At 42.4% G+C, this 18,094-nt stretch overlaps 1 pseudogene; it reads right to left on the bottom strand.

Annotated features, from left to right (window-relative positions):
• Positions 1-15,100: 15,100 nt before the first annotated feature.
• LOC129480114 (uncharacterized) lies at positions 15,101-17,045 on the bottom strand (annotated as a pseudogene).
• Positions 17,046-18,094: the final 1,049 nt, after the last annotated feature.

The following is an 18,094-nucleotide window of genomic DNA, read 5'->3' as shown; positions in this document are numbered from 1 at the left end:
ATGTAAACTGGAGCCTAGACCAGGGGAGGGGAGATGCAGTCAGTGAGAGGGATCCAGGGCAAGCCTCCAAAGCCAGCTGCCTGCCAGCAGGGTGGGGACACCCATCAAAATCCAAACCGCCCGCACGGCTTCCATCATAACAAGCAATCCCTGATTGTAACACTTGATTCTTGGAGGGAAAAAGAGCAAACAAATCACCCAGCTGCAAAACTATACTTTTAAACAAATTGTCAAGTAAACAGTTTGGAAGATTTCTGCCAACCATTCACTGGAAAAACAAGAAGAGAGCTGATGGGCCCCAGATTTTTTTTTATAGAGTTTTTTTTTATAGAGTATATTTTTTTAAGAGCAGAGTGCTCTTGTATTTGTTTGTGTTATGAAAATTTAGCCAAGCTAGGTAGATCCAGAGAGAAGGCTGCCACTCTGCTTCCCTGTCCCAGGTTGACACATTTACTGTCTTTTCCTGTTTCTAGGCTTTATCTAATTACCATATTGCCAGCTGTTTGATTGAAACTATTATTAACATTAAAGTGATAGCAACCAAATATCAGCCAGGATGCTAAGCTTAACCCGGTCAGTTGCTTAGAGGTCCAAAATGTTGGCGTGGGAATTAGCTTGTGATAATGAAAAACACAAAGTTGATATGTAACCAAAGCATCAATTGTTAATGAGCTCTGAGATGTCCCATGCTCCCATGGAAAGGATTGGCATATTCCCTTTTTCTGCAGTGGCCAAGTGCAAGCCAGAAGGTTGCTCGCCATGCAAGGACTTAGGTCCAGGAGAGCTACTCACCTTGAGGATGCACTGCCCACTGGATGGGCTGTGCATATTGTTCTGGTTCAGAGGCAGAAAAGGGGACAATGGGAAAGGCTGAAAGGACAGCAGAGGTAGAAACAGAAGATTCTGTTAGCACCCATCCATGAGGGTTCAGGGGATAATGGTCTTTGTAACCACTACCCAGGGTGGCAATATCTAGCAATTGGTGCTTTCTTTTTAATATTGTTTTTGCTGTTGCAAGAAATAGACACTGGGTGCTTTTTAACTAAACTATTTCAAAAGGTGTAGAAATCTCGGAGCCTTGCTGGGCCTGGAGGGACTGCCCCTCCCAGGCTGGCCAATCCTTAGAGATGGTAAATGACTTCAGCAAGCACAGCTTTCCTATGCAAACCAACCAATCCAGAGCCCTCCCAACCACCTCCTCTGTTGGGCTCTCACCCTCTGGGCCATGGCCACCTGCCCTAATCACCCCAGGGCAGGCACCAGGCAACTCATGACACCTCTGTGTCCAGAGCCCACTAAAATTATTCAAAGTAGTCCATTCTAAGTCTACTTATACTGCCTTGCTGGTTCCTTCTCACAAAAACCACATTAAAGGCCCTTGCTACAGTTCCCTCCACACTTCTAACCAACTCTGGAGCTTCCCCATGTGGTCCCCCATGGCACAGCATGGCCCCCATGGAAAGGCATGTGCCTCCTCTCCAGATCTGTGCATGACAGACTATCCGTTCAACAGCAGTCCCCTCCTTATCTGTTGGCCTTGCCTAAATGAATAAAACCTATGTTTTAAAGCAACTGTGTCCCCTGGGAGTAAGGAATGACAAGCATGTTATTATTTCTTTAGGGATTTCTCTTTAAAATGTTCTTTATGAAAAGACAGCAACTGTCTCTATGCTAGAAATACAGAAAATTGATCTTGTGTCATTTTTTAAATTAAAGTAATAGACATTCATAGTAACAAATCAAATACAATATTACAAAAGGTTTATAATACAAAAGAGCAGCCTCTCACCAGAACCACAATACAGAGATTTTTGAGTCTTTCTGTTAGTAATTGTCCTGAGGCCTATCCCACAGTTCTAAATAAAATGCTTTATCTCTGTTGACCTATTTATCCACATCGCATCAAGCACAGAGAAGATTTGCTTCCCTGACAACCAAACCTTTCCTGCCTCTGTTCTTTGAAATGTTTGAGAATTAGATTATTTCTAGCATCTCTCTTGATAATATTGTAACTTCAAATAATACACTCATCCTTTTCTTTCTATTTACATTTACTTTTGATATAGTTTGGATATTGGTCCCCTCCAAATCTCATGTTGAGATGTTACCCCCAGTGTTGGAGGTGGGCCTCTGGGAGGTGTTTGGGTCATGAGGTGGATCCCTCATGAATGGTTTGGTGCCCTCCTGTGGGCACTCTTCTAGTTCTCACTTGGTTAGTTACTATGAGACCTGATTGTTAAAACAGCTTAGCACCTCCTCCCCTCCCTTCTTTCCTTTCTCGCCATGTGACACACCTGCTCCACCTTCACTTTCTGCCATGATTGTAAGCTTCCTGAGGCCCTCATCAGAAGCAGGTGCTAGCACCACACTTCCTGTACAGCCTGTAGAACTATGAGCCAAATAAGCCTCATTTCTTCATAAATTACCCAGCCTTAGGTATTCCTTTATAGCAACACAAATGGACTAAGACAACTTTTGACAGACTCTCGACACTCCACTTTGTAAAAGAGGTTATTAGTTTCTTAGCATTGTCTTCTACTTTTCTTCTCCCTTGCCCCACTCTCCAATTCTTCTTAGCATCCCAACTTCTGTGGGCTGGCCTTTTACTAGTGCCAAACATTATGACTCAGCTCATACCCTGCTGCTGAAGTTCCAAGTCCAGCATCAGTGTGTGCTATTGCCAGGCCAGGAGATCTTGAGAAGGGAACTAAGGTCAATTTCACTAGTGACTTTCTCTGCTCTCTTGGGCAAGTCACCCAATTCCTTGAAACCATGGCTGCCTCATTCAACTTCCTTCATAGCTTTAAAATGAGTGGGAACAAAAGAGTGGCTGTAAGGTAATGCAACTTGTAAGTTCCACACTGTCATCCACACGGAAGGCGGAGGAACATTCTGACCTGTCCTCTGAGAAGCATGGTGACTCCTTGAGTGTGATCTCCTGGCATTGGATGGCACCATCACTATGGGACCGATTGATGTCCTCCAGGCCCGGTGGTTGGGGAAGGAACATTTTATATGGATTCCTTTCACATCAAATCCCATCACACAACTCTCATAAATGCTCATGCTTTTTGATGTGTGCATTTGAACCCAAGTTAATTATATTTTGTGATTTTTAAAGAGGCAAAGGAAGTGATTTCACCCATTTTCAACCTCCCTGGAGTAAACTGTTCTAATTTACTAATGATCAAATTTAATCCTTTCTTTTCCTTAATATTCTTGGTGGTTGCATTTCAGTCCCTTTACTGGCTTTACAGTAAAATCTTGACTACCCTAGAAATTTTTTTTGTATATGCCTCGATTTATACTGATAAACCCTAGAAAAAATCATGCTGGGCCTGGATCTCTTCATATATAGAACCCTTTTCTAACTTTTTTTTCTTGTGGGAATTGCTATCTCTTTTTTTTTTGTATTTATTTTTAGTTTTTTTTTAAATTAAATTAATTTTTACATATATAATTTACCATCTTCACCATTTTAAGTGTACATTCAATGGTAATAAATGCATTTCTATTCTTTTTATTTTCTTTCATGTCTCCTTCTCTCTTCCTCTTCCTGCCTCTGGTAACCACTAAGGTACCCTACCTTCATGAGATTTGCTTTTTAGCTCCCACATATGAGTGGGAACGTGATATTTGTCTTTCTGTGCTTGGTTTATATCACTTAAATGGCCTCTAGTTCCATCCATGTTACCACAAATGACAGAATTTCATTTCTTTTTATGGCTAAATAATATTCCATTGAGTACATATACCATATTTTAAGAATTCATTCATCCTTGGGCACTTAGGTTTATTCCAAATCTTGGTGATTATGAATAGTGCTGCAATAAACACACAAGTGCAGATATCTCTTTGATAGATTCCCTTTCTTTTGAGTATATATCCAGCAGTGGAATTGCTGGATTATATGGTAGTTCTATTTTTAGTTTTTTGAGGAATTTCCATACTGTTCTCCTTTTTGGCTGTACTAATTTACATTTCTACCAACAGCATATGAGGGTTCCCCTCTCTCCATATTCTCTCCAGAATCTGTTATTGCTCACCTTTTTGACATGAGCCATTTTAACTGGGGTGAGATAATATCTGATTGTGGTTCTGACTTGAATTTCTCCAATCATTAGTGATGTTAGTATTTTTTATATATCTGTTGATGATTTGTGTGTTTTGAGAAATGTCTGATCAGATTTTTGATCAGATTATTTGTTTTTGTTTTTGTTTTGTTTTGTTTGACTTTCTCTACTCTCCTGAGAAGAGTTTGCTATTGAGTTGTTTGAGCTCCTTATATATTCTGGTTATTAATCCCTTGCCAAATGGATGGCTTGCAATTATATTCTCCTATTCCGTGGGCTGTCCCTTCACTTTTTTGATTGTTTCCTTTACTGTGTAGAAACTTTTCAGCTTGATGTAATCTCATTTGTTTATTTTTGCTTTTGTGCCTGTGCTTTGGAGGTCTTATACAAAAAATCTTTGCCCTAGATCAATGTTCTAGAGCATTTTCCCTGTCTTGTTTAAGAAGTTTCATAGTTTCTGGTCTTAGATTTAAGTCTTTAATCCATATTGATTTGATTTGATTTGATTTGATTGAGTTTCATTCTTCTGCATATAGTTATCCAGTTTTCTCAGCACCATTTATTGGAAAGACTGTTCTTTCTTCATTGTATAATCTTAGTGTCTTTGTCAAAGATGATTTGTTGTAAATGTGTGGATTTATTTCTGGGTTCTATTGGTCTGTGTATCTATTTTTATGCCAGTGCCATGCTGTTTTGGTTACTAGAGCTTTGTACTAGATTTTGAAGTCAGCTAATGTGATGCCTCAGCCTTGTTCTTGCTTAGGATTGCTGTGGTAGTCTGTTCTCATGCTGCTGTAAAGAACTTCCCTGAGACTGGGTAATCTACAAAGGAAAGAGGTTTAATTGATTCACTGATCCGCATGGGCGGGGAGGCCTCAGGAAACTTACAATCATGGCAAAAGGAGAAGCAGGCCATGTCTTACATGGAGGCAGGCAAAAGAGAGAGAGAGGAGAGAGAGAAAGGGAGGAACTGTCAAACACTTACAAAACCATCAGATCCTATGAGAACTTGCTCACTACCATGAGAACAGCATGGGGGAAATGGCCCCCATGATCCAGTCACCTCCTACCAGGTCCCACCCTCCCACAAGTGGGGATTATGGGGATTACAATTCGAGATGAGATTTGGATGGGGACACAGAGCCAAACCATATCAATTGCTTTAGCTATTCAAGGTCTTTTGGGTTCTATATACATTTTAGGATTTTTTTTCTGTTTCTGTGAAGAATATCATTGATGTTTTGACAGGGATTACATTGAATCTGTAAATTGGTTTGGATAGTATCGTCATTTAAATAATGTTATTTCTTCCAATCCATGAGCATTAAGTATCTTTCTATCATGCATGTGTGTCCTCTTCTATTTCCTTCATCAGAGTTTTATGGTTTTCCTCGTAGAGATTTCTCACTTCCTTGGTTAGATTGATTCCTAGGTATTTTACATTTTTTATAGCTATTGTAAACAGGATTCCTTTCTTGATTTCTTTTTCAGATTGTTCACTATTGGCATATATAAATGCTACCAAGTTTGTATTAATATATTGATTTTGTATCCTGCAACATTGTTGAATTCGTTTATCAGTTTTAACAGTTTTTTGGTGGAATGTTTAGGTGTTTCTAAGTACAGGATTATGCCATCTGTGAACAAGACTAATTTGACTCCATCTTTTCCAATTTGGATGCCTTTCATTTCTTTCTCTTCCCTAATTGCTGTGACCAAGACCTCCAGTATTATGTTGAATAATAGTGGTGAAAATAGCCATCCTTGTCTTATTTCAGTTCTTACAGGAATGGCCTTCACATTTTCCCCCTTCAGTATTATGTTAGCTGTGGCTTTGTCATATATGGCCTTTATTAGTTTGAGGTATGTTCCTTGATTACCCATTTTTATAAGGGTTTTTATCATAAAGGGACATTGAATTTTATCAAATGCTTTTTCAGCATCTGTTGAAATAATCATATGGTTTTTGTTCTTGATTCTGTGAGTGTGACGTATTATGTTTGTTTGTTTGCATATGTTGCATGTGTATGTTTATTTGCATTGCCCCATCTTTGCATCACTGGGATGAGTCCCATTTGGTCATGATGAATGATCTTTTTAATGTGATGTTGAATTTGGTTTGCTAGTATTTTGTTGAGGATTTTTGCATCTATATTCATTAGTAATATAGGCCTGAAGTTTTTTGTTGTTGTTGTTGTGTCCTTGTCTAGTGTTGGTATCAGAGTAATGCTGGCCTCTTAGAATGAGCTTGGAAGTACTCCCTCCTCACCATTTTTTTTGAAAAGTTTGATAAAGATTAGTATTTATTCTTAATGTCTGGTAGAATTCAGCAGTGATTCGATCAGTTCCTGGGGCTTTTCTTTGATGGGATATCTCTCTTTTTGGCTCTAATCTTCCTAACAGGGGAAAGTTTAACCTAGGAACATGATGCTTTCTATTGCTACTTTGTTCAAAGCCTAACAGTTTAATATCAGCAGTAGTAATGATGACAACAGCAGCCAACCTAACTGAGCACCCTCACATGTGACAAGACACCATGCTAAGGGATTTACATCTCTTAGCTCCTTGAACCCTGACAACTGCCTTGTTTTCTCATTTCACACATGATGAAACGAGACTCAAGAGAGTCAATAACTTGAGGTTAACAACTTGCCTAAGGTCACATCATAATTCTGGTAGGATGCATCTTCCTATCTCCTCTAAGTGGGCCATTTTATGGCCCACCTGGGCAGAGCCCCTTGACTGGCATAACTTACTTAATAATACTTGATTTCAGATAACTTATTAAAATCATTTCACCAAGTAGAGCAAATAACTGTGGTCAATGGTGATGGCAGTGGAAACCTTTCCAGTAACCATGAGCTACTCTTTGCAAATGATCACTCTGGTGGATAATCCCATTAGTTCTTTTCTACCACCTCCTCAGAAATACTCTCACCTCCCAGCAAAGAGGCGCCTGGGCTGTGGCTTTTCTAGAAATGAAGAGATGGGGATGGGGGCAGGGAAAATAACACTGATTATCTAAAATATCTCTATTTCTTAATTTTTAATTTATTTGGTGACAGTAATACAGAAAGCTGGAATAATGCCAAGCAGCCATGTGTCATACAATGAATAACTTGTCCTGCTGTGTGCTGTATTAAAAGGACTTTTTGAATGACTACATTGTGGACACATTGAGTGCTCTAATCCAGAAGAGTCCATGGTGCCTTCAGACAAGAGCCCTGGGCACCTCTGCAGCAACATGTCCCCCACTTCTCACTGTCCCCAAAGGTTTTCCTGAAATCCTGCCTTAGATATCAAGGAGGCCATTGTCATGGCCTCCTTCAGCACAGACCTTATTATTTCCTTATTGGAGCTGTTAAAAAATCTTGGGATGGTTCTTTTCTCAAGAATCATCCTTTGACACTTGCTAGTCTGTCCTAGAGCCTAATAAAATTCCCAGCTTTCTACTCCTCTCTCTCCTTTTGCTGTCTAGGCCTTGCATCCCCTGTAATGGCTCCTGGCTCCCAGCCCTGCCTGGTGGGCTGAGCTGGCACCATCATCCCCTGGAGTCGGCTCAGGGCCAACAAATTTCTGACACAAGGAGATTAATTAGGTCCAGGGAAGCGAGAAGCAGGTGCTGTGAGTGATGTGGCGATCGGCTGTGCTTTCTCTATGATAGAATGCAAATGATCCCACACACTCAAATTCCCAGCATCATCATGACCATCATGACTGATCAGACCATGGCCACAGGGATTTTAACTCCAGTGATGACGGGCAGTGAGGTCAGCTACATCTCAAATCAAGAAAGACAGACAAGTCGGTAAACTAGCTTCTGTGAATCAGAACCATTGACCACATGTAATTCCAGGGAGCAGAGCCAAGGCTGCAGCCTGAGGGCATGTCTGTCACTAAGGCTGGTGAGATGCTGAGTCATTTAGTTTCCAGCAATTAGGCATCTTCTGCTCAAGCAAAAAGTAGCCAGATGACTATCTGGTGAGGTAAGCTGTAGTAATAACATGAACAATCATAATTGATTTGCATTGTGATGCCTACATCTAAAGTACCTCGATTTATTTCTTTATGTTGTTATGCATGTATTCATTCATTCAGTGGACATCTTTTTGAGCTCAAAAGATGAGGAAACTACTGTGCTGGGCCTTAATGGCCCTTGCCATCAAGAAACTCAGGGTCTCTTGGGGAATGATACAAACACAAGATTCACAGCATCCAGTTAAAATGCCATGCTTTCTGTTATACCAAGCACCATGGAAACACCGTGGGAAGGCTGGAGAACTCTGCTTCTGGACGTATTCAGGCCCATCCTCGTCTCCACCTCACTTACTCTCTTCACTTCTGGCAGGGCTGAATGCCCTCATTTTACCCAACACCAGGAATCCCCAAGGAACCCCAGAAAGCTGCAAGACCTTGGCCTCCTTTCTTGTAGCTAGGGGTCAGGTCAGGCACATGCAGATCAGCTGCCGGGGAGGCAGTGGGGTGCAGGGAGGCAGATTGGGCTGCAAATAGCCTCTCAACATCCTAGCCTCTCTGCAGGAGACATGCTGCCCGTGGCCACTCCAGAGTTGGTGGACCTCATTCATGTCTCCGGAAGAGATAAACGACTTTAACAAAACCCAGCAATATTAGCAAAGCCTGTGGCCAGAACATTTCAGTGAGTAATTTTAATGCCCAGGTGTGTAGCATGGCACAGAAAAACATCTTTGAGGATGGATTAACAACACATTTTGCCATCCCCTGAAAGATTTTACCCTGAATGCACACATCTCTAAGAGATGGTGTGGGCTCCCTATCATTAGATTTTTATGAAGAATGCTTTAGGAAGTCTCTCCCAGGTGCCAGGGCTCCTCTGGGAAAAGGTTCAAAGGGTGGTGGGCCAGTCCTCTGGGCACATGCATTCCTGCTGCAGACCACCAGAATTGCGCCAGTAGTAGCTAAATGTGTTAGCAAGGCCTGGTGCACGCCATGGTGCAGGACCAGGCAGCCAGCCTGTGCTCTTCTTTCTGGGACAGTGCTGTCCTGGACTGTCCTTTATGACCACCCCCAGCCTTGATTCTGCAGTGGGGCATGGTTGTGTGCTGGTGGCAGCAAGGACACGCCTTGACCATCTGCTCCCTCTCTTGTTCTCCTTTTGTTTTAACATTTTCCTCAGATTATAGAATTACCACATGCCAACTATTATGAGCTGAATTGGGCCTCCCCACCCCCAAATCCATGTATTAAAGCCCTAACCCCTAGCACACCTCAGAATGTGACTGTATTTGGAGATGGGGTCTTTAAAGAAGTAAATAAGTTAAATGAGGTCATTAGGGTGGGCTCTTATCCAATTTGACTGGTGTCCTTCTAAGAAGATGGGGACACAGACACACACAGTGGGAAGACCACGTGAAGACACAGGGTATCTGCAAGCAAAGAAGAGAGAGAGGCCTCAGGACTCTGCCAGCACCTTGAGCTCAGACTTCCAGCCTCCACAACTGTGAGAGAATAACTTTTCATTGTTTCAGCCCCCAGTCTGTGGTATTTTGTTATGGTAGCCCTAGCAAACTAATACACCTTCCACAGAAAATTGAGGAGATATAGACAAGTTTAGATGGTGAAAATAATGACTTTTTTCTAAATCTCTCCACCCAGAGAAAATTTCAGTTACTATTTCAGTCATTTTTCTTACAGTTTAAAATCCATATTATATAGAGAGACATTGAGAGTGGTGGTAGTTAGAGATTACATTCTGTATCCAACTTGCCTTCTGAATTGACATTGCATGAATGAGTACCACCTTATGTCAATAGGGTCAGGCCATAATTTAATCATTGGTAATATTTGGGGTCATGCTTTATTCTAGATAGACAGACCCATGCACACTACTTTTTAATTATATTATCCATACTGTTCTTTATCCAGATTTCCTTATTTAGTAATCAATATGGATAAATTTCTATGTTCATAAACATGGATTTGTGTCATATGTAAATTTTTGGATAATATTTTATAGAACAGGGTTATGAGTTTTCTTTAATCCTATGTTGATGGTCATTTAAAATTTTTCCTTTCCTTTTTTTTTTGTTAAAAATGAAAGCACTGTGAGGACTTCCTGATCGGATAGCTATGCACCCTGGAATTATTTCTTTAGAACCGGTTCTGAGGCTCAGTTCCTACGGTGGAGTTGAGGGAGTGTGTGCCTCCAATTCCTGCCTGTTGTCCTGGAGGTGGGCCGCGACTCTATCCCCAACAGCGGTTTATGGGCAAGGGTGTCCATAATCTTTTTGCACATTTAACATTCTTCTTAATCTAGGCGGTGCTTTTGCAAATTTATTGGTCATCTGCATTTCATTTTATTTGAATTGCCTGTTAGTATTCTCTCTCTGCTTCTAAAAGTTGGTGTGTTTGCCTTTTCCTAACAGTTTTATAAGATCTTTTTAGGTAATAGCAATTTTAATTCTTTTATATGTATTTGGCAATTTCCTTCCTGCTCGCCATTCCCCCCAGTTTTCCTTATCTCTTAATTTTGTACACGGCAGGTTTTTGTTTAATTTCAGAGCACATTTTAAGTTTTTATGTATTAACATCTATTAGTCTTTTCCTTATATTACTTCAGATTTTGGTTGCCTGCTTAGAAAGCACTTTCACACCCAGATATTCATACAATTTTTACTAAATGTTTTCTTTTACTGCCCTTATGATTTCTTTTTTTTTTTTTTTTTTTTGAGACAGAGTCTCGCTCTGTCGCCCGGGCTGGAGTGCAGTGGCGCAATCTCGGCTCACTGCAAGCTCCGCCTCCCGGGTTCACGCCATTCTCCTGCCTCAGCCTCCGAGTAGCTGGGACTACAGGCGCCCGCCACCGCGCCCGGCTAATTTTTTGTATTTTTTAGTAGAGACGGGGTTTCACCGTGGTCTCGATCTCCTGACCTCGTGATCCGCCCGCCTCGGCCTCCCAAAGTGCTGGGATTACAAGCGTGAGCCACCGCGCCCGGCCTTCTTTTTTTAAAAATATTAAAATATTTAGCCCATCTGGAATTCATTTTGGTGTGAGGTATGAGGTAGGACTGTAACACTATTTTCCCCTAAGGTGGTTAGTAGGTTGTCACAACGCATTCTCCACTAATCTGTCCTTTTCCTGGAGATTTAAAGAGACATCTTTACATGTGTATGTGCTCTCGCGTGCCCCGCACAGCGGAAGGCATCCTGGCATTGTGAGAGTGCAAAACCTGCCAGGGAAGCCCCTTGGTGCCTCTCTGCTGTTATCAGCATTTGTATTGCTAGTTCAGTCATTTTTCCAAATGATTATTAGAATGCATGCTGTTGGGATGTTAACTGACACTTTGCTATATTTATGGATTACTTTGCAGAGAATTAGAATATGAATTACTTTGCAGGGAATTAGAAATAAAATACAGCAAACATTTTATTTCTTCCTTTCCAGTATTTATATAATTAACATATCTCTCTTTCCTCCTTGGAGTTGCTAGAATGTGGCTGCATGGCAATGCTGAGACATGACGCTGAGTGAAAGTGGACATCCTCATTTTATTCCTACCCTTACCGTAGATCTCTCCTGTGCTTTAGCACTCAGTATAATGCTAGCTGAGCTCTTCTGACAAATACCCTCCAAAATGTGAGGAAAACACAGGAGCAGTTGTTGAATTGTATGATCTGCCACTGAAGTAATTAGTGTGATAATTACTTGGATTTTCTCCTTTAACAAATTATTGTTATAAATTATATTGGTATATGTCATACTAATAAATTATTTCCATATTCCTAGGAATAAAGCTGGGTAGTTCGTGGTATATTATTCTTTGAATTTATTCCTGGATTTAATGTAAAAATATTTTTAGAAGTGTTATATCTATACTCATAAGTGCAATTGTTCTAAAGATGCTTTTCATTGTTATCTTTGTTGAGTTTGGGCTTAAATGTGATGCTAGTCTTACATAATCAGTTTCAAACAATTTCTAAACTTTCTATGCTTTGGGAACTTTAAAGTAGCATCATACTGAACTATTTCCCTCAAAGTCTGATAAAAATCACCTATGACCTGGGTTACTTATAAGGGATCTGAAGGAAGGTGGGAAGGAAGTAATTCGCATTTGAAAAAAGCTTTCCCTCCTTGGGATTGGAGTCCTTTGATCAAAAAAACTAGTTTTATAGTTCTATATGGTTAAAATTCATAATCCTTTTGTCATTATTTACTACTTGTACTGAGAGAAAAAGGCTTGTAGAATTTCTACCTTATTTAGAATAGACTTTGTTAGGCTTAATTCATTATCAATATTTATAAATACTGAGTTTAATATATTACTTTGTCTCTTTGTGGCTTACAATGTTTTCTATGTAGATAGTATGCCAAGTTTGTTAATTATATTATTCATGCCTTGTATGTCCTTTTTTATCTCGTTAATCCACAAAATTCTGTACAATGTCTTAGAACTTTTCAGTACCAAACAATTTTATCAAATTTTTATGTTTTATATTTTCACATTGTTTCCTCTGAGACTAGTATTTGAAATGCAAATGTTCATGACTTCAATGTCTTCATTGTGGATTGTGTATTTTATTGATAATACCATTTTTGCCTCATTGACTATTTTTAGGCTTTCTTTCTCTATTTGGCATAAATTTTCCCTCCCTTGTTTTGTCTATATCTGAATTTATCTGCTAGATCCTTGCCTAACTCCTAAGTGTCAAAGTATCAACCTCTCTGCTTCATTTTACTTTAGATGGATCAGGTTTTGCTGTTTGAAGCACTCTAGGTACTTAGCCTTTGGATAGGGAAGTTTAGTCCACTTATTTTTGTATGTATTCTGATAACCAATACATTCAGTAATAGTCTTATTTTATCTTTTACGTTTATCACATTTCCAGTATTTCTGATTTTATCTTCCTTTCTTTCAGTGGGTTGATCAGTAATATTTTCCTCTTTTGTTTGCTCAGCATTTGGCAAGTTATTTATCCAATTTCTACTGAATATATTTGGATATATTTCCAAATATATTGGATATTGGATGTTGGATATATTTGGAAATATTTGGATATTGGATAAAGGATATATTTTCCAGTGATTACTTTTCAGTTTTGCAAACCCAAATACAACACACAAAAAATCTTAAACTTATATTTTGCTATAATTATAAAAAATGAAATAGTTCCCATGAAACACAGTTTTGGAAGAGAAAGATCTTGTACTTCCCTCCCTCCTCCTACCTTCTAATATCAGCTGGGGATACCCCAGAGCTGGAGAGGTGGCCAGGGAGAAGTTTGGATTCACCCTTTCCTGGAGGAAATGAGTTCAGTGTGGCTTTGTCTATGTCACAGAGATCCTATTCAAGGAAAGAAAATGATGAGTGAAGCACATGACAATAGAAATGACTATTATGTGGGAGGAGAGAAGGTGAACACGTTGGAATACTGTGTTTCTTTTACAACTGTTTTGTTCTTCTTTTAATTGACCCAGGTTTGAGCTGTGCTGTTTATGACAGCTTTTGTTTTCATAAGTATGTGGAATGAGCATGTGAAAACGTGTCTGTGGTGCTGACGGTAGGAGCTGGGTGTAGGAATGTGTACTTTGTGGTATGTATGTGGCTTGTGTCTATGTATGTGGTGTGTGTATGCAGTGTGTGTGGATGTATGGTATGTTTGTGGTATATGTGTCTCTGTGCACAGTTTGTGTATTTGTGTGATTTGGATGCTGTTTGCTGTGGTATCTGGAAGTATAATGTGGAATTCGTGTAGGCAGTGTGTGTGCCTGTGATATGTGCATGGTGTGCCCAGTGTGGTATGAGTGGCATGCATGTGTCTAGGTGGTATGTCATGCACTTGTGTATAGCATACATGGCATCCTGTGCATGTGTGTTGTGGTGTGTGTGTGTGGCAAGCATGTGTGTATTGTGTGGTATGTGTGGGATATTTGTGTGGATGTTGTAATATGTCTGGTGTGTGTGTGATGTGTGTAGTGTGGTGTGTGTGGATGGTGTAACATGCAGTAGCATACATGGTGTGGCATGATGTGTGGCATGTGTAGGTGCATTTGTGGATGATGTGGTTTGTTTAGCATGTGTTACTATGGTGCGGTGTGGTGTGTCTTGTGTATATCATGTGTGATGTGGGTAGGATGGTGTGGTGTGTGTATGTATGCATGTGTGGCATGTGTGTATGCATGTGTGCTGTGTGCATATGAATGTGTGGTGTGTGTGTATGCATGTGGGGCCTGTGTGTATGTATGTGTGGCATGTGTGTGTAATGTGTGTGTATGTATGTGTGGCATGTACGTTCTGGTCAGGAGTCTGGCGCTGGAAGGCAACAGAAGGACAATAAGATGCATTTTCACTCCAGGCTGGCAGGTCCTGGTGGGGACTGGGCTGAGAGGACTGAAATGACACAGCCTTGCCTTGCTCCCAGGCCCCACAGAGGCATCCTTTCAGAAATGGCAAGCGCCGCCCCTCAGGATGGGGAGTGTACTGAGGCGGAGGTATTATGATGCATTGCCCAGGAACTGATTACAGCCTTTCTGAAAATATCAGAACAAACCAAAGTACTTTTTTCCTCTCACTCAACAACAATCAACACAGAAGACTTCTGTGACCAAATGTGTGGGTTTTCTCCCCACCACAAGCAAGCAGGCAGTTCTACATCAGACAATTCCAACATCGACACCTTCTACCTGGAGGTGGCCTCACACCCCACAAGCCCAAGCCTCATGTCCCAAGCCTGCCCTCCACTTCCAATGCCAATGGCGAGGTGGTCTCACTTGTGCTTCTGACCCACTGGCGTTCCGACGAATCAATGTTCCCAGGATGCCTCCTTAGACTTGATTAATTTGCTAGAGCAGCTCACAGAGCTCAGGGAAAGGCCTACTTACATTTACTATAAAGGATGTTACAGAGGAGAGAGACACAGAGATGCCTGGGGCAAGACATATGAGGAGGGCGAGAAGCTTCCATGCCCTCCTAGGGCTGTCGAACTAAAACGAAGAAGCTGAAAGTTTTGCTACAAATGCCATTGTTTATCCATTTTTGACCACCTGATCTGTTCCATTAGCTTCAAAAGATGCCTTTTCATTTGTTTCGTTTTGCCTTTGATGGCCTTCCGCCTGCCACAAGCAATCCTCTAGAATATGGGCCTGTGCTTGGCTTTTCTACACAAACATGAGCAGCCTTCAATTACTGGGGGACATTCATCTCCTCCTTCCAACTAGAGAGTGAGGAGTGTCCGGGAGAGAGTGGGACCTTTAGCTCCTCTGGGCCTTGCTTGGGACTTGGTCCAGGAGGTTATGGGGAGAAACTGGTTTAAAAGCTGACCTCATGGGTTCGCTATTCTTATGTAACACTTACAAAGAGCAGAGACCCACGCGGTTCAGTCCCAGAGCAATGTTGCGGTCAAGAGAACACAGTCCAGCTACCAACAGTTATTTCAAAATAATTCAAGCTCTTTGTTTATATTTCTGAAAGAAAGAAAAAAGAAGGGTGGCCGAGCTGGAAACAGCTTTAACTCCCCTTTCAGGGGGCCCTCAAGTGGGCACCTGCTTGGAAACCTCTCCACTCCTCCAAACACGCTTTTCCTCCCTGAGTGTTCATTTGTTGATCCAGATTCTGAATAAATGAAGTCGCACAGAATCCACCTGGCAAAAATGGAAACTGCCTGGAGGCCAGGGCTGAGGGGAGGCCCCGAGCAGAGCGGGTGCGCGACCCCGCAGTGAGCAGGGAGGGCAGGGTGGGGACGTTCGCCATCTTGAGCGCCTCTGCTCCCCGCAGCCCTGAGACTCCAGGCTCCCCTATTCCTCCCTCCCAGAGACCCTGCCCGTCCTCCCCGCGGGGCTCCCTCGCAGCTCGGGGGAAGGGGCGGGTTGCGTCCTCGGGACCTTTCTCAGCAGCCACAGCAGCGCATCCCAGCATCTCCTCCAGGAGCCCCGCCACCTCCTGCCACCCGGACTTTCCCCACAGCGCAGCGTCCCCTTGTCCTCTCAGGGCTGGAACAGTGTTACACGCAGATAGTGCAAAAGGGAAGTCCCTGTTGCCTTCCCATGCAAACTGTAGGGCGCTTACAGCTGCTGGGAGAGGAAAGGAAAGAAGAAATACAGTAAGTGTGATATGGGTACAAAGAAACCAACACGGAGCTTCCGTGGGCCTAGAAAGGAGCCCCAGGAGAAGTACACTGGGCCTGCGTCATAGCCTACCTTCAGCAGGCTCCAACCTTCCCCAGGCCCCCCTCCCCACCCACCTCCCACCCGCGGCCCTCCCGAGGCCCCCCTCCCCACCTCCCCACCTCCATTCCTCGCCTCCCCACCTCCATTCCTCGCCTCCCCAACCCCGCTCCCCGTCTCCCCGCCTCCCTATCCCGCCTCCCACCAGCGGCCCTCCCGACGCCCCCTCTCCTCCCCACTCCCAAGGCCCTCCCGAGGCCCCCAGGCTCGCGCTCCTCCGAGTTGCCTTTGGCCCAGTCCTGGCGCGGCCTGGGACTGCCTGTCGGGGGGACGGGGTGGGGGGGGTCGTTCCCAACGAAGGGGAAGGAGGCCTTTCGTGAGCATCTAAGGAGTACATCCTCATTTTGTCTTCTCACTCTGTCCACCCAGAGCCTGTGACCCGGATCCAGCCCGCGGCGCACAGACCCCGGCTCTGGGCACCTCTTGTGAGCGCCTTCTGCGCCAGAGCTCCGTACAGCACCAGCCCGCGCTCTCCCCCAGCTTCTGTTCATTTGCTGCAGTCCTGACGGGTCAGTTGCCTGAGCATCCACGCTGCCAAGTGGCAAACCCAGGCACGCAGAGAGGTACATCCTTTACCCAGGGTGACACCATGTGGAGCTGAATCCAAGTCCGGGAGTCTGGTGACCGTGTCTGGCCTCTGACCGCGCAGCCGTCTCACAGTGAAACAATTGGGGACTGGCCTTGTCCTGAGTGGCCTTAGGAAGCTGCAGTGGCCTGCAGTCTCCTGGCCAGTCTGTAGAATGTGGCAAAGATGAGGCACCTTGTAGCCTTTCATGTTCTTATTTTTCTTTCCTTTTCTCTTTTTTTAAGGATTTGAATTAGTATATGTAAAGTGCTTAATGCAGGAGCTGGCAGAGAAAGTGGATACTCAGTAAATAACAGCAATTGTTAATTGTAAAAAGCATGTCATTTATCTGGTAAAATCCCCCATTCTAAGCACCCTGTTAAGTAGTTGGTAATTCCTCACTTGAAAGAAATTAAAAAGAATTTTTGTCAGTTTTTAAAAATATTGTTTTATTGTGATAAAATATTCATAACATAAATTTCACTCTTTTAATACTTTTTAAGTGTACAATGCAGATTAATAAGAGAAATGCATACAAATTTATTAACGTGTACACGGGGAAACATAAGGTGATTACCCAATATCCCATGAGGTCCAGATACTTATACAGCCTTTTTTCAGAGAGGAGGGTGGAAGGCGGAATGTAGGTGATTCTGTTGAGGGGCAATAAATTATTATTAAGGAGAATGAATGGGTCAAGAAACAGTAATTCGTAAATGGTTCTCTTTGAAAATTTAATAAGCTGGAGAAATGGATTTTTTTTTGAAAGCGTCTGTTCAGGTGTGGTCACATGTTGGTTTTCTTTTCTGCAATAGATAATGAGATAACAGGGAGGAGAAGGAAAAGTAATTGTTCTCTTTGGTGGGTCTGCAGGGTCTTCATGTAGATAGGGGAGAGGAGTCTTCCAGCTTCTGTTGATCTTGAGGGCCTTTAATTGAAAATACTCATGCCAGGGAGCCATATTTTGGGGCCAAGTTCCCTGCACTCCTTCAATCCTCCTGTTTGGAACTTCCCTGGAAGTTTCACATATCAACAGCTGAATCAGTTATTATGGAGAGATTTGGGTTAGAGGAAAAGAAGGGAAAAAACAAATTGGGATAAGCAGAAAAGAAAAATAAATAAATATATTGTCCCATATCTTCTTAAATCAGTCTCTTAGTACTAAGTATAGAAGCATTCGGTCAAACAGCTGTGTCCCTTCTAGGAGGTGGCACTACAGAGGGGCTGGGCTTCTACAGCTGATGCAGGCAAGTCCGT

This window comes from Symphalangus syndactylus, chromosome 4 (assembly GCF_028878055.3).
Source record: "Symphalangus syndactylus isolate Jambi chromosome 4, NHGRI_mSymSyn1-v2.1_pri, whole genome shotgun sequence".
Classification (NCBI taxonomy): domain Eukaryota; kingdom Metazoa; phylum Chordata; class Mammalia; order Primates; family Hylobatidae; genus Symphalangus; species Symphalangus syndactylus.
Note: the sequence above shows the minus strand (reverse complement) of the source record. Positions and strands in the feature narration are given on the sequence as shown.